Raw genomic sequence first — 23526 nt, 5'->3', positions numbered from 1 at the left:
GGCTCTCTCAGAACTAATGGATTCAAAACTACCAGTTTTAAACACATTTTTCCATACAGTGTAATAAATCACAGTACATTGCTGCAAATGTTCTTGGTTTCTCTTAAGCTTTAGTCAGCCAATTGAATGGATGAACACTGACTAACAAACGGAGTACGAGTGTTCCATAATAGTTCAATCCTGATACCTGGCTGGCATCTTACCTCAGGTAGCTCTGTCGGATCTTCTCAGGGGCTCTTCTGTCACAACCTCATGGTCTATGGATTCTTCCCGACGAGGTCTGGACTCTGTTGACGAAGGCGGTGGGATGGTATTCACTTCAGGAACAACACTGGGGATGAACACGGACATCCATGGCTTGAGGAACTAATCAAAAGCACTGAACATCGGCTCAACTTTTAAGGGCTGAGAGTCTTTAGTTGGAGGAGATTCCTCTGTGGGCTGTGGGGCTACTCCAGCTGTAGGAAGTTCTTCAGTCGACTGTGGTTCTGTAGGCCCGTCTTCCTTCTGGTAGGGTTTAAGCCTGTTGCAATGTACAACTTGAGGATCTCGGCCCTCTCGCTCAATCTTGTAGACATCAGTACCTGGATATGGGATAGACTTTACAGTGTAGGGTTCTTTCTCTCACTTGCTGTCACTATGGTTGTTTTTCAGCCATACACGGTCTCCAATTTGGAATGGCTTTGCTCGAGCATTCTTGTCAAAATCTGCCTGTTGCTTTTGAAGAGTATCCTCCATCCGATTTTCCACAATCCCATTAGCTTCAGCCAGGCGACGTTGGTGGTCACTCACACACTCAATCTTTGGCAGGGGATTGATGGTGTCTGGCACCTCGACATCCAAGGCCATATCTGACGGTAACTTTCCTTGTCGGCCAAAAAGGAGATAGTAGGGTGTGTACCCTGTGGAACAATGGATGGTGTTATTGTACAGGTTATTGTACAGGTTATTGTACATGTTATGTACAGGTTATTGTACAGGGATGGAACAGTTCTCAGCATCTGAATGAGCGTCTGGTTGACCTTCTCACACAGGCCATTTCCTTGTGGATGATAAGCGGTGGTTCTGAGCTTCTGGCAGCCATGTAGAACACATCTCGTGGAACAGTTGGGACTCGAATGCAGATCCACGATCAGTCAGAATCTTGTCTGGGCAGCCATAAGGAAGCACAAAATTCTTCCAAACAATGGCAGCAGTTGTCTTGGCAGTCAGGTGGTCTTTCACAGGCAACGCAACAACAAAATAGGTATAATGGTCAATGATTGTAATGGCATAGGCATACCCTGAGTGACTAGGTTCCAGCTTGACATGGTCAATGGCTATAAGCTCCAGAGGTTTATGGCTGATGATAGGATGGAGTGGGGCTTTCTGGTCTGAAGGCTGTCCTTTACTCTGGACACAAATAGGACATTATAATGGTTCTCACCGGTTTGTTCGGTGTCATCTGGGAGATGGTGCTTGGAACCCAGGCAACGCTTGGCACAGCGGGTAGAGGCGGTCGTATGGATAGGCAGAAGTCATGACAGGCAGCAGAAGTCGTAACGGGTATGGCAGCAATAGGTCAAGGCAGGCGGCAGACGTTGTAACGGGTATGGCAGCAATAAGTCAAGGCAGGCGGCAGACGTCGTAACGGGTATGGCAGCAATAGGTCAAAGCAGGTGGCAGACAAGGATAGTCAAGTTCAAGCAGAGGTCAGTAACGGGAAATCCAGACAAAAGGCAGAAGGAACGGAAACAGGGAACTAGGGCACATTGTACTCATGGGGAACTTGGTTGAACAAGCAGGGATGGAAGGGAGAAGGAACCTTAAATAGGAAGTTCTGGGAATTAAGGCGCGCGCTGGCCCTTTAAGGCAGGACGAGTGAGCGCGTGCGCCCTCTAGTGACTGCAGCCGCACATGGAGGATGCCGTCCACGGAAGGAGGTAATGGCTGCACTCACCTGACGCCGTCCAGGGCCAGCAGAGCGTCCGGACCGGGTAAGTGGAGCTCGGGACGAGCAGCTGATGAGGGAGGGCGCCGGAACCGGAGCAGAGGCCATGGGAACAACGGCGAACGGCGCGGCAGCCGTTACAGACATTCTCGGCACCACTTCTCTATGTCACGCCTCACACCGTCCAGTAAAATCGTCTGCGGATGGTAGCTTCAGTTTTCTGAACCCCAAAGTCTCCTGATCGGTCATGATAGGCTTCCAACACTGTTTTGGCATCTCACAGGGGTACTACAATTTGATGCAGATGTTCACCTGTAATAGGATCTAGAGTGTTTCTCTGTACCAGCCCTCTAGACACGAAGAGGCGATTCTTTTGATAGACGAATCAATTCTAGATTAGCTTTACCGCTTCGTATTCGGTCAGGAGTCTTGTGCTGTAGAAGAGAAGTCTGGAGTTCTCAGAGAGTTTGTCTTTCTCTTTGGATCTTGACCCATTGTCTTGGATATTTAGAAGGATCAGGAAACTCTGGCTCAGGGTGATCTTTTCTTTTTCTGGCGATCAGCGTATTTTGTGCAGCAAACTGGGCGTAGAAAGTAGGCATCTCTACTTCTTACCACTCATCTTGTCTTTGGGCGATTTCATCATCAATGGGCAATCTGGACAGGATGTCAGCATTCTTATTGGATGTAGCAGACCGATACTTTATTACGAACTGGTAATTCGCCAGTCTGGATGCCCATCGCTGTTCAAGTGCTCCGAGTCTGGCGGTGTCAAGGCGGGCTAGCGGATTGTTGTCTGTGTAGACAATGAAGGGTGTCGCAGCAAAGTAGTCTTTAAATTTCTCGGTGACGACCCACACAAGAGCTAGGAACTCCAGCTTGAAGGAACTATAATTCTGATCGTTCCACGACGAGCTCTGCTGGCATAAGCGATGACTCTCCTTTTGGTCTTGTACCTGCGATAGGACTGCTCCCAATCCTTTGTTGCTGGCATCTGTGTACAATCTGAAGGGTTGCTGATAGTCAGGATATCCCAAGATTGGTGGTTCAATCAGCAGTTGTTTTAGCTTCTTGAAGGTGGTTTCATGGGCTTCAGCCCACTCAATTGGGATTCTTCTCTTCACGGCTTCTTTGGATTGGCCTCCTAATCTCTGGAGCGGTTCTGCAACCTGGGCGAAATGTGGGATGATACACCTGCAGTATCCTGCAAACCCAAGAAAACTTCTCACCTCTTTCACAGTCTTAGGAGATGGCCATTTCTTCACAGCTGCCACTTTCTCTGGATCAGGAATCACTCCCTCTGCACTGCCGACATGACCCAAGTAAGGGACTTCTGGTATCAGGAGATGACACTTAGAGGGTTTCACTTTCAGGCCGTAGTTTATGAGGGTCTGGAATACTTCAGCCAGATGCTGCAAATGGTCTTCATACATCTTTGAGTAGATGATGATATCGTCTAGGTACAGGAGGACGGTCTCAAAGTTCTGATGACCCTGGCAGCGTTCCATCAGTCTCTGGAAAGTTCCTGGGGCATTGCAGTTTCCAAAGGGCATGTCATTGAACTCAAACAATCCCATAGGAGTAGTGAAAGCAGTCTTTTCTTTGTCTTCGGGGGCCATGGGTACTTGTCAATACCCACTGGTCAAGTCCAAAGTAGAGAAATAGGCAGCAGACCCCAAGGCAGTGAAGGATTCTTCAATGCGTGACAAGGGATACGCATCCTTGTGGGTGATCTTATTGAGTTTCCGATAATCCACACAGAACTGGATATCACCATCCTTCTTTTTCACCAGGACTAGGGGTGCAGCCCATGGACTGTAACTTTCTCTAATAACATCAGCATCTCTCATGAGCTGGATTCGCTCTCTGTGGTAATTACACAGCTGGATTACTTGTGTGTGTTTCTCCAAGTTTGATCCTAAAATCTCTGAACTGGTTTTTCTCCTCAGCTGCAGGGTTTCTTCCTACAAAGGAACTACTACTCCAACCGTTACTTGGCTCTCTCAAAACTAACGGATTCAAAACTACCAGGGATCCGCCTTGACTCCTCCCCTCAGTCCAGCCTTAAAGGAACAGTTTTAAACACATTTTTCCATACAATGTCAGGACTGCATGTACTAATGTTATCCCCATATTAAGTGTCGCTGATGCATCATTACCCCATTTAATAAACCAATAAAGCAACGAAACCTGTTTCTTGGAGAATGTGGGAATGGCCACAGCTTTATTTAACACAACCAAACATTTTTGTATCACATGGCCCTGAAGTAACCACTTAATTTATTCACATCTCCTGTGATGCCGCCCACTGTGAAGCGGCACGCATGTAGGTTCTTCTCCGGATTTTACTCTTCAGAGCCTATCTCCGCCTGCTGTGACATCTGAAAAACAAAGAAAAACCACAGAAACACGCCTACGCAAAGAAAAAGGAAGCAACTGACGAGCCATAATAGACATGGCATAGAAAAGCAAAGAAATTAAAAGACAGAGAAAACACCATAACTACACACCCAAATTTTTCCAAAGAGGGAGGGCGGGAGGGACGTTTGCAGCTCCAGCAGGTAAGATAGTGAACTGCCCTTGACCTCAACTATTTATCTGCTCCTAACCCCTCCTCTATCCCCTTGCCCAACCAATCCCTGCTCCTGATTTTTTCCCGCACTTTTTTCCCCCCTTCCATCCCCCTATCACATACAGTCCCAGGCACTTTCTCTATTTGATTTAGTGCCTCAAGACTGCATGTACTAATGTTATCCCCATATTAAGTGTCGCTGATGCATCATTACCCCATTTAATAAACCAATAAAGCAACGAAACCTGTTTCTTGGAGAATGTGGGAATGGCCACAGCTTTATTTAACACAACCAAACATTTTTGTATCACATGGCCCTGAAGTAACCACTTAATTTATTCACATCTCCTGTGATGCCGCCCACTGTGAAGCGGCGCGCATGTAGGTTCTTCTCCGGATTTTACTCTTCAGAGCCTATCTCCGCCAAGGAGGATACCGCGAACACCTATGCGGTACTCCGACCACCCCCACCACACAATGCCAAACCAGCCTCCACTCCATCTTGCAGACCCGACAGCATGATGTCGATCCCAATGTCATTTAAATGAACGCCGTCAGATAACAATAAGTCCCCATTGTCACCTTCCAACATCAAATGACGAATTGCTACCCCCCCAATGGAACGAACAAACCTGGAAATACGAACATTCAACACCCGTCTTGACCGCTCGATGGCCACAGCACTTCTAGCTCCTCGCCAATGAGTTCGTGCAATCACCTCAGACCAGACAATCACACAATCAGCAAAAAGCTGTTTGAAATGACCTAAATCAGCCTTGATAAGGGACAACAACTCCGACAATTTCACCTTTCCCAAATAATTTCCCCCAACATGTATAACGAGCACAATTGGACCACGGAATTCCCGACTAACTTCAACTATTAACGGCAACAGCTGAACCCACCTAAGCCCTCTGATACCTTTCCAGTGCACCTCGGCCGATGACACCCCAAGACTGAGGCCTAAAGGCCGATATTCAGCCCGCCGAGCTGCCCAGAAAATAAAAGAATGGCCAACTATCCATACTTCCGGCCGATGTTCTGAAATGACAAAGAAAATCAAAACAACACCAGATCCGGACGCACATAGGACCTATAACAAGTTGAACTCCACCTACCCAGACGTTTAATATCTTCCTCCCCCATACCTAAAGCATTAGCCTCCGTGGCTGCCCCTATTCTAAACGAATGAGTCCCAAACTCAGCAGGATCAACGCCCAAATGCTCCAAACAAGACTTAAGAACGGCTCCAAATTGAAATCGAGTAAGCGGCAAAGAATTAGAATGTACCAAGAAAGGAACCCCATCAGCTCGAAAAGACAAAAACTCACGCACCAAACGAACTGGACAGAATTCACCACCCAATGAATTCACACACAACCAAACACCAACGCCCATCTGATCAGTCTTGGACCGTCTCACACATACCCGGACCACTTTTTCCTCCAATAAAATATCCGCAAACAGAAGACCCCCAAACCGCTTTGCGCTCGGTGACACCAATTCGCTCACCCGCAATGCTGCGAAAAAGGCCAAAGAAAAAGCAGTACGTAGCAAAACAGACTCATAAGGATCAAAGCAAACAGCCGGAACAACCATCAGCATCCTTAGTAATAAAGCATATGTAATAGGCCTCCTAGCATCCTTCACAATATGCTCCTTCTTCCACCCCTTCAATGCCTGTCTAATAACAAACATTTTCGTCACATCAGTACAACCCCACAACTTCAACATAAACGTAATACCAGTCAAACCTTTTGACACCGTGTACACCGAAGAACCATTAGTACGCATCCGAGACAAATACTCCAACGTAACCTCATAATGCCGCTCATCATTTGTAGGAAAAACCCCGCCAGATAATTCCAACCACTCCGCCCAAAACTTATTATGGCTCCGCCATGTACCTGGTACCACAGAACCTTGAACTAGCCGGGCAAGTTCCCCTCGACCAGGGCCCATAAGTGATTCGGGCAACGCTCCCCTTCCAGCCGTGCTCCCGGGTGAAGCTCCCGAAAGACCCCCATCTGCAAACGAGATAAGGCATCTGCGATTTTATTCTCAACACCCGGCACATGTGTAGCCCGAAACCAAATGTTACATTGCATGCAACGTAGAACTAGATGCCTAAGTAACGCCAAAACCGGCAATGATCCAGAAGACAAATTGTTAACAGCCTGCACCACTGCCATATTGTCCGTCCAAAAACGTATGCGACTATTCAACATCTTTGAACCCCACTGCAACCACAATGGGAAAGAGTTCTAAAAGTGTCAAATTCAATGTCAGACCCATACTACTCCAGCCCACAGGCCAACGTGCAAAACACCACTCCGCTCCAAAAACCGCACCGCAACCGACACTGCCAGCAGCATCTGTAAACAGCTGCAACTCAAAACTGGAAACCTCCTCCGACTGACAAATCGCCCTACCATTAAAAGATCGCAAAAAAGTCTGCCACACGCGCAAATCATCTTTCATTTGCCTAGTGACACGAATGAAATGATTTGAGCGCGAAATACCCCTAGTCGCCAATGATAGGCGTCTAGAGAAAACGCGACCCATGGGAACGATCCTGCAAGCAAAAACCAGCAACCCTAACAGTGACTGAAGATGCTTCAGGGTAACCTTTTTTGATAAAACAAATTCGTCAATGGTACAAAGCAGACGCGCAAGCTTGTCGTCAGGTAATTTGAAAACCATCTCTTGCGTATCAATTTCAATACCCAGAAACGACAAAATCGTAGCCGGACCAACCGTCTTCTCTTCTGCTACCGGGACACCAAATTCGGACATTAAAACTCGAAAGGTTTTCAGCAAATAACCACATATTCCTGAATCACTTGGACCTACAAATAAAAAGTCGTCTAGATAATGAATGGCCGAAGAAATACCTGTCTTGAAACGAACCGTCCATTCCAAAAAGGAACCAAAAACTTCAAAATAGTAACATGAGATGGCACAACCCATAGGCAAACACATGTCTACAAAAAACTGCTCATCTAACCGACATCCCAACAAATGGAAACAGGCAGGATCCACAGGCAACAAACGAAAAGCTGACTCTATGTCCGATTTAGCAAGCAAGGCACCTACGCCTGCCTCCCGTACCAACCGCACAGCCACATCAAAAGACGTGTAAGACACTGCAGCCTCATCTCTGGAAATCCCATCGTTGACCGAATCCCCACGAGGGAAGGAAAGGTGATGAATCAACCTAAACTTCCCCGGTTCCTTTTTGGGGACCAAGCCAAGAGGAGAAACCCGTAAATTCGTATAAGGTGGCTCCCCAAAGGGGCCCGCCATCCTGCCTAAAGACACCTCATTCAGCACTTTTTCCCGTGCCAAACACATGTTTTCTTTCACCGATTTTAAATTATCTGACAACATCAAAACCGAAGAAAAAACATGCGGAATGAAAAAACCTTCACTGAAGCCCCGACCTAACAAGTCTGCTTCCTGTCTCTTGGGATACCTGGCGAGCCACGGTTCCATCGCGAGAGCGCTCACCGGAGTTCTCCGCTGCACCGGCAGGACCCACCTTGGAAGGTTGTTTTGCCCGTCGGAAACAGCGAAGCGCGGAATGGGCACCCCCGCAGATGGAGCACTCATGACGAAACTTGCAGGAAGAATAGAACCTGCAATGTCCCTCATTGTAGAGCCAACATGCTCCTGTTGGGCGCTGCGCCGCAATCCCGGGTGCTGAACCCGAAACTGCGACTCCTGCCTGAAAGGGCCGAGCCTGCTTTTGAGCCAAAATTAGCTGTAACCACACATCCGTCGCCTTCGACGCCCAACCAATGTCAGGCGTCATCGCCAACCGACGGCGAAATTCCTCGTCATATCTCCACCAAGCTGCACCTCCGTGCAATTTGTGGGCACTGAATATAGTGTCTACATACACAAACAGCTCGGCCCCTTTTTCCGGAAAACGTTGACAGATGACATGAGCCAAGGTAGAAAAACCCTGGAGCCAATTGCCAAAAGTTTTCGCGACTTTCACCTTTTTCTCCGAACCTCTTTCGAAAACACGCTCCTTATCTATCGTCACATGATCGACCGACACCAAGGACCAAACATCCACAAAGTCATGTGCCCATATCTTGTCCTTGATCTCCGCAGACAGGTGAGTACCTAAAGGAGCTACACCACAAAACAGCGAATCACGGAATGCCAAGCCAGACATACTGGCCGCCCGCTCAGGCGGAGGCTGAGCCCCCCCTGGCAAAACCAACGGAACCGAAGCTCCGCCTTTTGTACCCAAACCATCCAACAAGCTTTTTAATGCCGAAACTAAATCAATAGCACATAAATCACCCTTAGGTAGCCATGCGTTCCCACATGGAGACTCACCGGAGAAGGGCGTCCTCGTCACTTCCGAGGGTGCATCAACTCTCCCAGATACCGGAACCACAGACAGATCCCCACCAGGTGGACAGGCTGAGGCGACTTCTGGAACTGGAACCAGCGAAGACGAATGACGATCCCTGTGCTCCCGCCGATGACTCCTCGTGTATCTCCTTCCCATGCGGCTGGGTGTACTAGCTCCCGACGACGACTGGGACGGCGAAGAAGATGCTGTACTGGAAGACACACTCCTACTCCGGGAACGGCGACGTCTCTCAACCTGATGGCGTGGACGCCCGTGACCACCACGACGATGTCCTCTTCCATGCCGTCTCCTTCGCCGTCTGCGTCTCGCCGACACCGCACCTGGAAGAGAAAACTCCGAAAGAGAAACTGGCAAATCACGTTGCTCCGCAGACTGCCTGCACGGCAACAGATCACTGCTACCGCACGACAATCCACCCAGCGCACTCCTCTCATTCACAGTGCCTGTGCCTGGTAAAAACAGGCCACTCACCAGCTCTCTCCCCAGCTCTGTGTCATTTTCAGAACCACCAGCAGGTGGCAGCAACTGCACACCTAACCTGCTGGTGCCTGAGGCCTGCGTCTCTGGTCTCCTGAGACCGCCCCCTCCAGCTCCCCTCTCAACCACGGCCTGCTGTGAGAGGGAAAAAGCTGTAGGGCTGGGAAGAAGAACAAGCGGTGCACTAATCACGGCCCCGGCTTCTGCGGCTGCTTGCGGCCTTGCACTGCCTGCAGCCCGGATGGGGAGAACTGCAGAAGCTCCCCCAGCCAGGGGAGTGGGTGGCACGACGTCGGGACTGGGTGAAGGGGAGAGCAGGCGACGGCGCCTCCGTCCCGCTCCTGACGAGCGAACGGTGCCGGCCCGCCTCTGTGTGGCTGAAGGTGGACTGGGGCTCAAACGGGGAGGAGGCCGAGAAACCCGGCGCGGCCTACCTCTAACTGCCGACGCCGACGGGACTCCACCGCTGCTGACACCGACGACCGCCGCAGGTAACACCTCTTGCCTGCGATCCCCTGCCAGGAACACCTCCAGCCAGCTTGTACCCTCCGTGGCAACCTGCTGTGCCACCTGCCTCATCAGCTCATCCGCCATCTGTACTCCGGAAAACGCCCTGGACCGCAGAGGAAGATCTCTCACAGGACCAGACGTCTGACGTTTGCAGCTCCAGCAGGTAAGATAGTGAACTGCCCTTGACCTCAACTATTTATCTGCTCCTAACCCCTCCTCTATCCCCTTGCCCAACCAATCCCTGCTCCTGATTTTTTCCCGCACTTTTTTCCCCCTATTTGATTTAGTGCCTCAAAAATCACAGTACATTGCTGCAGTGTATCTGGGACACTGCAGCTGTCTACAGTGGGGCTGTATGGCACTTTCTACAGGGGGGCTGTATGACGCTATCTACATGGGAGGCTGTATGGTTCTGTCTACAGGGGGCTTATGGTGCTATCTACAGTGGGGCTGTATGGCGCTATCTACAGGAGAGGGGTTGTATAGCGCTATCTACAGGTGGCTGTACGGTGCATTCTACAGGGGGGCTGTATGGCGCTATGTACAGGTGGGCTGTATGGCACTATCTACAGGGGGGTCTGTATGGCACTATCTACAAGTTGGGTGTGACTGTCTACATGGGGCTGTATAGCACTGTCTACAGGGTGGGCTGTATAGCACTGTCTACAGGGGGCTGTATGGCACAATCTACAGGGGGGCTGTATGGAACAATCTACAGGGGGCACTATCTACAAGGGGGGCTGTGTGCGGCACCTAGGGGAGGGGAGGCAGTCAAAAGTTTGCAATGGGGCCCAGCCTTTCCTAGTTACGCCCCTGCATACAGACCCGTATATACCCACACAGGCACATCATAGTGCAGATAATGTAGTAGATGTACCCGCAGTCCTATGTAACAGATAACACACAGTGATAACTCTCTGAGTACAGATAATATAGTAGTGTTACCTGCAGTCCTATGTAACACCACAGATAACACAGTCATAACTCTCTGAGTACAGATAATTTAGTGGATGTTGTCTGCAGTCCTATGTAAGACCACAGATAACACAGTGATAACTATACCCACACAGGCACGCACACAGACAAACACACACACACACACACACACACACACACACCTCAAAACTGGAGATACACTTTAAAAAGATTATTTCCATGAATGAATTGCCATGAATTTGTTAAAGTTTTATAGATTACCATATAACAATATGTGGTGTTTCCTTTAAGGAGCAGCGTAGTGTATAGGCATACTGTAATGGCAGGAAGGAGGTGAAGGGAACAAGTGAGCCCTAATCTACCCACCGCCCTGTCCCTGCCTACTTGCAACGACCCGCCCTAGGCGACGGGGTACAACTTGGCGGCGGTCCCTACGCTGTCTAAGTGCAAGGGAGACAAACAGGGAACACGCAAGGGAATACAGTAGCCCACGGAACGCAGCGAGGAAACGGAGCGGTGAATGAGCCAGTCAGGATCAGGAAGTAGTGGAGTATACAAACGGGAGCACGGAGCAGAAGCAAGCCAGGGGCAGAGCGAAGCAGGATAAACGGAACTGAAGCAAGGCAGAAGCACGGCAGAAGCAGGCTGGAGCAAGGCAGCAGTGGGGCCAGGAATCCAAGAAGAATAACAAGCAAGGAGGAAGAGAAAACGGCAGGTATAAATGGACAGGGGGCGGAGCTAACTCTGACTGACCAGGCCGCGATAGGCTCTCCCACTCCTGAGCCTGCCACCCTGATTGGTGGGAGCAGGTGTCAGTCTCAGAGGTCTGGCCTCAGGTGTCGACTGATTAATCCTGGGAGTATACCCAGACGTAGTGCCTGGCAGATCCTTTACAGTACTCCCCCTTTTATGAGGGGCCACCGGACCCTTACTAAGAGGACCCGGTTTAGTGGGGAAGAGAAGGTGGAACCTCCTTATCAATACCCCAGCGTGAACATCTCGAGCAGGTACCCAAGTCCTCTCCTCCAGCCCGTATCCTCTCCAATGGACCAGGTACTGGAGGGAGCCCTGGATCATCCTACTGTCCACAATCTTGGCCAACTCGAATTCCACCCCCTCAGGGGTGAGAACGGGAACAGGAGGTTTCCTCGAGGGGGACCAGGACGGGGAGCAGCGTTTCAGGAGGGAGGCATGGAAGATGTCGTGTATGCGAAAGGATGGGGGCAGCTCCAGACGGAAGGATACAGGGTTGAGGACTTCAATGACCTTATAAGGTCCAATAAATCGGGGAGCAAACTACCTGGACGGGACCTTAAGGCGCAAGTTCCTCGACGACAACCACACCAGATCCCCGACGACAAACCGGGGGTTAGCAGAACGTCTACAATCAGCCTGAATCTTTTGTACGCTCTGGGACGCCTCTAGGTTCTTCTGAACCTGGGCCCAGACTGTGCACAGTTCCCGATGAACGTCCTCTACCTCGGGATTATTGGAACAACCAGGGGAAACGGAGGAGAACCTAGGATTAAACCCGAAATTACAGAAAAACGGGGAGACCCCTGACGAGTTACTGACCCGGTTATTCAGGGAAAATTCGGCGAGGGGAAGGAATGAGACCCAATCAAATTGACAGTCAGAAATGAAACACCTTAAATATAGTTCCAGGGATTGGTTAGTCCTTTCCGTTTGGCCATTAGTTTCGGGATGGAAGGCGGAGGAGAAGGACAGATCAATCTCCAACTTTTTACAAAAAGCTCTCCAAAATAAGGAAACAAATTGTACCCCTCTGTCCGAAACTATATTGACCGGGGCCCCGTGGACATGCAGAATGTGTTTCACAAACAAAGAAGCTAACGTCTTGGCGTTAGGTAGTTTCTTAAGGGGCACAAAGTGGCACATCTTGCTGAAGCGGTCTACTACCACCCACACCACCGACTTGCCCTGAGATGGAGTCAAATCGGTGATAAAATCCATGGAGATATGGGTCCAAGGTCTCTGGGGAATGGGCAAGGAACGTAGTAAGCCCGCAGGTCGGGACCTAGGGGTCTTGGACCTAGCACAGACCTGACAAGCGGCGACGTAAGCCCTAACGTCTTTAGGCAACCCAGGCCACCAATAGTTTCTGGTAATGAGGAGTTTGGTACCCAAGATGCCAGGATGACCAGATAGAGCGGAGTCATGGTTTTCCCTGAGTACCCTTAGCTGGTATTGCAGGGGGACAAACAGTTTGTCCCCAGGGAGGTTCCCGGGAGCTGAACCTTGATCAGCCGCGATGTCAGAGGCTAAGTCAGAATCAGTGGCAGAAACAATTATACCAGGGGGTAAAATACAAGCAGGATCCTTCTCAGAAGGAGGATTAGCCATGAAACTACGTGACAGTGCATCAGCCTTAATATTTTTGGACCCAGCCCTATAGGTAACCAAGAAATTAAATCTGGTAAAGAACAGTGCCCAACGAGCTTGTCTAGGATTAAGCCTCCGGGCAGATTCTAGGAAAACCAGATTCTTGTGGTCAGTAAGGACCGTTACCTGGTGTCTGGCCCCCTCCAAGAAGTGACGCCACTCTTCAAAAGCCCATTTAATGGCTAAAAGTTCGCAGTTGCCAATATCATAGTTACACTCCGTGGGCGAAAACTTCCTAGAGAAGTAAGCACAGGGGCGGAGATGGGTGAGGGAGCTGGTACCCTGGGACAAGACGGCCCCCACTCCCACCTCGGACGCGTCAACCTCCACAATAAATGGCTCCCTTTGGTTAGGCTGAACCAGCACGGGGGCCGAGATAAAGCACTTCTTGAGGGTCTCAAAAGCCTGGACGGCCTCAGGGGGCCAATGGAGGACATCAGCACCCTTGCGAGTGAGGTCCGTAAGAGGCTTAGCGACGACCGAGAAGTTGGCAATAAATCTCCTGTAATAGTTAGCGAACCCCAAAAAACACTGTAGCGCCTTCAGGGAAGCAGGTTGGACCCATTCCGCCACAGCCTGAACCTTGGCAGGGTCCATGCGGAATTCATGAGGAGTGAGGATTTGACCTAAAAATGGTATCTCCTGTACCCCAAACACACATTTTTCGGTCTTCGCAAACAGATTATTTTCCCGAAGGACCTGGAGGACCTTCCTGACATGCTCCACGTGCGAGGACCAGTCCTTGGAAAACACCAGTATGTCATCAAGGTACACTACAAGAAAATTACCCAGGTAATCTCTCAGAATTTCATTAATAAAATTCTGGAAGACGGCAGGGGCATTACACAACCCAAAGGGCATGACTAGGTATTCGAAATGACCTTCGGGCGTGTTGAACGCAGTTTTCCACTCATCCCCCTCTTTGATGCGGATAAGGTTATATGCCCCCCGTAGATCGAACTTAGAGAACCATTGGGCCCCCTGAACCTGATTAAAAAGATCCGGAATCAAAGGAAGGGGATACTGGTTCCTTACTGTGACCTTATTCAAGTTCCGATAATCAATGCACGGCCTAAGACCACCATCCTTCTTCCCCACGAAAAAGAAGCCAGCACCTACAGGAGAAGTCGAGGGGCGAATGAAACCCTTGGCCAGGCATTCTTGGATATATTCCCTCATAGCTTTACGTTCAGGACATGAAAGATTAAATATCCTCCCCTTAGGAAGCTTGGCACCAGGCACCAAATCGATGGCGCAATCGTAATCTCTATGAGGGGGCAACACCTCGGAGGCCTCCTTAGAAAACACATCAGCGAAGTCCTGAACAAACTCAGGAAGCGTGTTTACCTCCTCCCGGGGAGAAATAGAGTTAACCGAAAGACATGACATCAGACATTCACTACCCCATTTGGTGAGATCCCCAGTATTCCAATCAAACGTGGGATTATGCAACTGCAACCAGGGAAGGCCTAATACCAGATCGGACGATAATCCCTGCATCAACAGTACAGAGCACTGCTCCAAATGCATGGAGCCAACACGGAGTTCAAAAACAGGGGTATGCTGAGTAAAATAACCAATAGCAAGAGGGGTGGAGTCGATACCTACTACAGGGATAGGATAAGGTAAATCAATAAAAGGCATTTTTAGAGACATAGCAAATTCCACAGACATGATATTAGCAGATGAGCCCGAATCCACAAAGGCACTGCCAGTGGCAGACCGGCCAGCAAACGAGACCTGAAAGGGAAGCAAAATCTTATTGCGTTTAGTATTAACGGGAAATACCTGTGCGCCAAAGTGACCTCCCCGATGATCACTTAGGCACGGAAGTTTTCCGGCTGCTTATTCTTGCGCCTGGGACAGGTGTTCAGTAGATGCTTGTCGTCCCCACAATAGAAGCAGAGACCATTCTTCCTGCGAAACTCTCTACGTTGTCGAGGGGACATGGAGGCCCCGAGTTGCATAGGTACCTCCGAGTCCTCCGTGGAAGAGCGAGGAGACGGGACCTCGGGGGGAATCGCAGGGCAGTCAGAGGGGAAAACATTGAAACGTTCAAGCTGACGTTCCCTGAGACGTCGGTCAAGTCATACTGCTAGGGCCATAACCTGGTCTAGGGAGTCAGAAGAGGGGTAGCTAACCAGCAGATCCTTCAGGGCGTCAGATAATCCTAACCTAAACTGGCACTTTAGGGCCGGGTCGTTCCACCGAGAAGCTACGCACCACTTTCTAAAATCAGAACAGTATTCCTCAACAGGTCTCCCACCCTGACGTAAGGTCACCAGCTGACTCTCGGCTAAGGCAGTCCTGTCAGTCTCGTCGTAAATGAGACCGAGGGCAGAGAAAAACCGATCAACGGAGGAAAGTTCAGGGGCGTCAGTAGCCAAGGAGAAGGCCCACTCTTGGGGCCCTTCCTGGAGTCGGGATATAATGATACCCACCCGCTGGTTCTCGGAACCTGAGGAGTGAGGTCTTAGGCGGAAATAAAGTCTGCAACTCTCCCGGAAGGAGAGAAAAGTCTTACGGTCCCCTGAGAACCGGTCAGGTAACTTGAGGTTGGGTTCTAAAGGTGAGGTGAGGGGTACTACAAAGGCAGCGTCAGACTGATTGACCCTCTGAGCCAGGGCCTGGACCTGTAGGGAGAGGCCCTGCATCTGCTGGGTCAGGGTCTCAAGGGGGTCCATGATAGCATCAGCGTAGAAGAAATGGTAGACTAGGTAAGGGCTTGTTATTATGTAATGGCAGGAAGGAGGTGAAGGGAACAAGTGAGCCCTAATCTACCCACCGCCCTGTCCCTGCCTACTTGCAACGACCCGCCCTAGGCGACGGGGTACAACTTGGCGGCGGTCCCTACGCTGTCTAAGTGCAAGGGAGACAAACAGGGAACACGCAAGGGAATACAGTAGCCCACGGAACGCCGCAGGCTGGAGCAAGGCAGCAGTGGGGCCAGGAATCCAAGAAGAATAACAAGCAAGGAGGAAGAGAAAACGGCAGGTATAAATGGACAGGGGGCAGAGCTAACTCTGACTGACCAGGCCGCGATAGGCTCTCCCACTCCTGAGCCTGCCACCCTGATTGGTGGGAGCAGGTGTCAGTCTCAGAGGTCTGGCCTCAGGTGTCGACTGATTAATCCTGGGAGTATACCCAGACGTAGTGCCTGGCAGATCCTTTACACATACCTCCCAACTGTCCGCATTTTGGGCGGTGCCCTGCTTTCCTGGGCGGCCGGTTGTATGTCCCATACTCCAGGTGTCAAGTCAACTGTATCTGTGTCCTCAGGATGCAGATACAGTTGAACCCAATTCTGGAACAGGGAATCGTCAGCTCCCTGCTTCAGCATTAGTACAGAGAACTCTCCAGGCACAACGCTACATTAAGTGCTAATCCCGGCCCTGCACAGTGGCATCAGTGGCTCCTCCATAGCGAAATCCCCGGCCAGAGCATTGCCGGCGCTATAGTCAGGGATTCCGCTCCTAGGGGGAATCCCTGACGTCACTGTACATATATGGAAAGTGACGTTAGTGGCTCCTCCTTTAGCGGCATCCCCGGCCACGGCATTGCCAACACTCTGGCTGGGGATTCCGCCCCTAGAGTGAGTCTCAATGGCTACAGGGGGTATGGCTATTTACAGGGAGGGTGGCACTATTTTTAAGGGGGTGTAGCACTATCTAGATGGGCACTGTGGCACTATCTACAGGGGACACTGTGTCACTATCTACATGGGCACTGTGGCACTATGTGGGCACTGGCACTTTATATGTGGGTACTGGCACTTGGAGCCACTAAGTGGGCATTATACTGTATGGGGGCAGCTATGGGGCATGCTACTGTATGTGGGCAGCTGTGGGGCATTATAGTGTATGGTGGTACCTAAGAGGGCATTATAGTGTATGGTGATAGCTATGGGAGCATTATAGTGTATGGTGGTAGATATGGGGGCATTATACTGTATGGGGGAATCTATAGGGGCATTATACTGTATGGGGGCAGTGATGGGGCATTATACTGTATAAGAGCAGCTATGAAGGCATACTGTATGGGGAAGATATGGGGGGCATTATACTGTATGGGTCAGCTATGGGGGCATTATGCTGTATGGGTCATTATACTGTATGGTGGCAGCTATGGCACATTATACTGTATGGGGCAGCTATGGGGGCATTAAACTATATGGTGACATCTGTGTGGGCATTATACTGTATGGGGCAGCTATGCGGGCATTATACTCTGTGGGAAGCACTATGGGAGCATGATACTGTGTGGGCTGAAGCGCGTGTGTATAGGCGTGTATTCGTTTGTTTGGATTGGGCAGGATTAGAGGCGTGGCTTAAAAGGGAAAAATCCTCTTCTCTGCCTCAGCTACTGTTTACTCCGTGTGTGTAATTAACAGCAGAGGATATAGCAGAGGCAGAGCCCAGTGGCGCCCTCTACATGCATGGAGGGTGCAGCACCCTGTGCACTGGTCGCACACCACTAAGGCCGGCCATGAATATAACTATTCCGCAATGAAATCCGTTGCAGAAAATCTGTATATTAGGCTATGTTCACACTGAGTTTTTTTGCAGGCGGGATTTCTGCCTCAAAATTCAGTTTTGAAGTTTGAGGCAGATTTTCCTCTCCCTGCACGCCGATTTTCGCGGCGTTTTTCGCGGCGTTTTTCGCGGCGTTTTTCGCCATTGAGCGCCGCGGGCATAAAACGCAGCAAAATACGCTTTCTCTGCCTCCCATTGAAGTCAATGGGACGTCAGAGGCGTAAACGCCGGAAGATAGGGCATGTCGCTTCTTTTTCGCTAAAACCGTCTCGCGGGAAAAAGACGCCTCAGCCTCCCATTGAAATCAATGGGAGGCATATTCGGGCCGTTCTTGACGAGTTTTTTGGCGCGGTTTCCGCATCCAAAAACTTGTCAAAAAACTCTGTGTGAACATAGCCTTAACGTTACGTGTTGACTTACCCTAACAGTAGTAATAACACAGATACAGTAAACTTCTCTTTGGATTGACACCTGTCACTCACTTAAGAGGTCTGGGATGGACAGACCTCTCACTAGGAAAGCTAATCTCTTATTAAGTGCTGATCACTAAATTTCTCTCAGGGCTAACGCTTCAATAAGCCACAATGACCCAGCTACATTTCTCAAATTAGAGCAGTGTCTCTCTCACCGCTCTCCCAGTGACAAACTTGAGCCTACATGTCCAGCACCCCTGAGGGACTCTGCAATTTCTGTTCCCTAGGGGCCACTGACAGTCCTACAGCGGCTCCACTAGAACACTCTTCACCTCTCCTTACTGGATTCCTGTTGCTCTTTCCACAACCCACCGAATGACTACACACAGGCTATACTTGGGCGTAAGTGCACTAACACACTATGAGAAAGCCCCAATGGCCAAAAAGGTACACAATAACTGTGACCTTTTATCTACTGGGCACATTGCAACGCATCAGCAACAAACATTTAAAGAGGACCTGTCAACTCCCTGTCTGTTTTAGTAAATACTTGTATTCCCCATGAAATAACAATTATGGAGCATCTTTTCTTAGAACTCTACATTGGGACATTCCTCTGTTATTCCGCCTAGAAATGTATGTAATTTATGAATAAATTGACAAGGGGGTGTTACCAGTTGGGTGTGTGTCCCTACACGGACTGACACTATCCAATCAGTCCTGACAGAGTAAGACTGGTTAGGGGCACGCCCCTTTTGACAAGGGGAATGTTAACAACCAGTTGTAAAATTATTCATAAATTTCTAGGAGGAATAACAGGGGAATTGCTTATCACAGAGTTTAAAGAACAGATGCTTGTGAATTGTCATGTCAGGAGAGGTGACTGGTCCTCTTTAAAGTCATACATACAATTTTGCGTAAGGGAAGGGAACATGCAGGTTACCCCCTTACACTTTTTAGACATATCAGTGGGGCTCTGTGGTGCAAGTCATTTTTATTACTGGGAGTCTGTCAGGACTCAGGGGCAGGGGCATTTGTCTGGATTGCTCTCTCCCATTCCCTTGACACCAGTCTTCATATGATTCCCATCATATTATATTTCTGTGCATTGGTGCACCCACTCGCTGTAGTCTAGTACAAGGCTACTAATTTCATAAATGAGCACTTTTGCTATTATTTCAGCTTTTTTTTGTTGCATGCTAAAATGACCTTTATACCGTATATCAGATTATGATAATGGAGTGAATAAACCATGAGCTGCACAGAACGGACTGACTGTTCTGCTGGGCTCATCTAGAAGTACTGTGAACACAAAGGAAATATCAAGGGGTCTATTTTTTTTTTCAAAAATCTTACATAAATCCCATATGGCAACTGTTAATTTTAGGATTATTTTCACATGGTGTAATTAAAGGGACGGTCCAGGATTAGCAAAACATGGCTGCTGTCTTCCAAAAATGTAGGTTGTGTGTAGTATTGGAGCTCAACCTTTTTTACTTCAATGAAGCTGAGCTGCAATACAACCCATGGACAGTTGTGGTACTGTTTTTGGAAGAAATCAGCCATGATTCTCCAGTCCTGGACAACCCTTTGGAGCACAAAATCAAAAGCAGATTGAAATCTATGTATAGTATACACTCCACGGCTAGTTGGTCATTCCATACTCTATATCTACTTTGTTATTTGTATCTCAATAGGGTAGACTCAGCGGGTAGACCGCTAAGCCAGGGGGGGGGGGGGTGCAAGGCTACTTTTTACACGGCCTGATCTGCGCTGTCTAAACCAGCGGCAATAAATGAGACAGCTCGTTAATCAGTGCTCGTTTGCTCTTTTCACAAGGAGCTGGTATGGGGACGAGCGCTCTTTACTACGATCACTCGTCCCCATACATTTCTATTATGTCGGCACCACGACTCCCTGTTTACACAGGGAGATGTGCTGCCGTGCCGACAACGATAATATTTAAGGCATTTAAAACTATATGCTCGTTCATTGGCTAATCGTTGCCATGTATACACAGGGCAATTATCGGAATGAGCGTTCTGTGAAGAGGGCTGAAACCCAGGAGATTGATTACAATTTCTGTGCAGCGCTGCATTATCTGTTTGCGCTACATAATCAACAGGAAATAAAACAATCTCTTCTTCTTCATTCCTAATCCTGCAGGGTGGCATGCACTTTATTAGTTGGCTGCCCAGACAATAGCGGCGCACATAGCGAGTAGAAACAGGGCGCCCATGGGATGTGTGGTTGTCTGGGGCTAGTATGAGGGCAGCAGTACCGCTTTAGTAGCGGCCGCTGCAGTTCAGTATACGGTATTCTCTCAAGCGGTACCGCAATATGAGCAGCCGCTTAAGTGAGGCAAGGGTTAAGTTGCTCAGCGGTCACGCTTAAGACCTGCCGCTAAGAGCGTTTAAGGTTAATCTGCCCTGCGCAGGTAGCGTCAGGCAGTGATTGCATTAAGTGCAGCTGAGTTCCGAGTCCTGGGATTGGAGAGTTCTAGTTCTAGTTCCCCAGGACAGCCAATCAGTGTTAAATAGGATCGGTTTTCCTGGGGAATCTCTTTGCAGAAATTAGCTCAGAACAGGGAGGAAGCAAATGTAATTTACTCTAATCGCGGTCACTTGTTAGTGGGGGGATGTCAACCGTGTATTGTATGGACGATACATTTTTGTCAAATACGGGGCTCAAGCAAGATGGCTGAGCTGTTTTTTGTTCTGATAATATTGTTATGATTATTATGATTATTAATAAAGTGATTTATTGTTATTATTACCCATAATAAAGTGCCACAGCCATTTATATGCCAAAGAAGTTGAGGTTGGTCTTTAATGTGTATGTACTACTTATTTGTTGAGCATATGTGCGGCCTACGATCTCATGGCCCCCTAGTAGCAATAGCTGACAGACAAACTTAAATTCAGAAAAAGGGAGAGTTGCCAGGGGGATTACACAAACTGAAGAGCTGAGATTCGGAGTTGGACTGGCATACCTTGGCCCTAACAAAGGAAACATTTCCAACAGCCTTATTTATACAGAAGCTAATTGAATATAAAACAAAAGACAATGGCCCTTGGCAGTGAGGGATTGATCCCAAATCAGGTTGTCTCCTGGTCGACCTTTGGGGCTTTTTGTTGAATAAGAAAGTCGGCCCAACGGGGCAGCCTCTGGCACTCTGGTGGGCCAGTCCGATATTGTTGAGATTAGGGCTGGTGATGTTCAGTACATTGGTTAGAAACCAGTGCAGATGGGGATCCCTATTGAGTGCAGGAACAACAGGTCCTGCTCCCTAGTGGTGTAAATTGATTCTTCTTGGCAAATGTGAAATCTTTACAGCTGAATGAAGTGTTGCATCATCTTTACTGTTTACCCAAGCTCAGTGCATTACATATGGATGCGGCTATCCCTGGTACTACTGCAGCCCAGTCCCATTCACTTTAATGTGTCTGATCTGCAATACCATGCACAGCCACAACAATATGTACGGTGCTGTGGCCCCTTCATTTAGCTAAACGAGGGGGTCCTAAAGATAGGCCATCAATATTAAAGTGCTGGAAACCCCATTTAAAGGTCTCTGTAATTGCAGTTGATTTCAGTAATATGGAACATTGAATGCATCCACTTCTTCATTAAAAATGGGGCTCAGGAACCCCATTATTCTTGAGAACAGTGACTATTTCCGCTGAAGGGCTTACACACCAATTTGGCATCTATATCACTTCAAGTGTCAAATTTGAGAAAATCCCTATAATGCAATAATATGATTAATATCCTCCGGGAACTATTTGTTCCTACTGCCTGAAATATATAAGTACAACCTGTATATACCAGTCATGTGCCAGATAGTGCTTTTCTATATTTTGAATAAACATCTCCCCATAATGTACAGTGTCTGGATGCCTGAACCCTTTTTCATGGAAGTGACAGCTTTTTTTTCTGTAAATGTGACTACTGTCAAATTATATGATCCTTATCAGGATGGTCTGAATAGCAGCCGGGTGATTACACATCATGATGCGAAGCAGAGTGCAATTCTACAATACGGCTGCTCACGCTGATGGAGATAGAAGAAAAACATGTTACATCAATGCTCTTTTTAGAAATGTGTTTAACTATTGCACCTCCAATGCACAGCCAGTAGACAAGAGAAAAACGTAAAATGTAACGTTATCATTCAGTGCTATTTATTTCAGGATGCGAGAACGCCATCGTTATAATGAACCATATAACCCTATAAATAGTAACAACAGCTATTTGTATGCTGAATAGATAAATAGGAGGACAACCTATTAATCATCCGCAATCTCGTAATAACACTGAGAGGCTTATACAGCCTATAGAACCACTGAAAAGAGCAACCCAGTTACTATAAATATACATGTCAAGGATACAGTAATCAATCCAAAGGGGATATTCTCATTTTAGGTATATACACAGAAATTTAGTTAATATTTTATTTATATTCCATGCCACTGTACAGATGTTGTCATCACTCACTGTCCCCAGGGGGCTCATAATCTAAAATTCCTAGCTGTTTATAGAGGAAACCCAAGCAAACAAGGGATAGAACATACAAACTCCATGCAGATGTTGTACTTGGTCAGATTGGAACCTAAGACTCCAGCACTGCAAGGCAACAGCGCTAACCACTGATCCATTGCACCTCTGGGACTCTCACCTATTGGGAGCATGGGTGTCCAATGACCCCCGTTTGCCGATTTCCCACCTGTCACATTCTCCATACACTTCAATGGAGAGGTGGCTGTGCTTGCATGTGACCCTCTCCATTAAAGTCTATAGAACGTCCTGTAACACCCATGGACGTCAATGGAGAGGGGAGTGTACAAGCGTGGCCACCTCTTCACTGAAGGGTATAGAGAATGTGTTGGCTGGGGTTTGGCGAATAGGGATCACCGGACCCCCATTTTCCCAACAGGTGAGGGTCCCAGAATTTTCTAAATACCTTTTGTACTGATCCTAAGTTACAGCCTGTTCACAGCTGTTTTCTCAGTTCAGTAGATCTCCCAGTTGAATCCTCCCAGCATTTCTAGCTGGCTCAGTGTCTGGCAAATTTGCATAAGAAGTGTAGTCTTTACACCAGGGTCTTTACTGTAAACAGATAAAGGAAAAATGAAGTGTCCCTTAATTACTAGAAGCTCAGTTAAGCTTTTAGGGGCGTGTCTGTCGACAAGCTTGTTGCCTGTTTCTAATAACAACCAGAAGAATTATGAATGCACCTCTGAACTATAATACATCCTGTAACTCACGATCCATGCAAAAATTGTAAGTATTTTACAAAGTTATCTATTTGTGAAATTGTCTATAAAGGTAGACATACCGTTTAATGATGAAAAAATACA

General features: G+C 48.4%; 1 protein-coding gene across 1 annotated transcript in view; it reads left to right on the top strand.

Moving 5' to 3' along the window:
• Window positions 1–23526, top strand: part of STK32B (serine/threonine kinase 32B) — a 221574-nt gene that overhangs the window by 142065 nt on the left and 55983 nt on the right. The window lies entirely within an intron of this gene.

The sequence above is a fragment of the Rhinoderma darwinii genome, chromosome 1 (assembly GCF_050947455.1).
Source record: "Rhinoderma darwinii isolate aRhiDar2 chromosome 1, aRhiDar2.hap1, whole genome shotgun sequence".
Lineage (NCBI taxonomy): Eukaryota > Metazoa > Chordata > Amphibia > Anura > Rhinodermatidae > Rhinoderma > Rhinoderma darwinii.
Note: the sequence above shows the minus strand (reverse complement) of the source record. Positions and strands in the feature narration are given on the sequence as shown.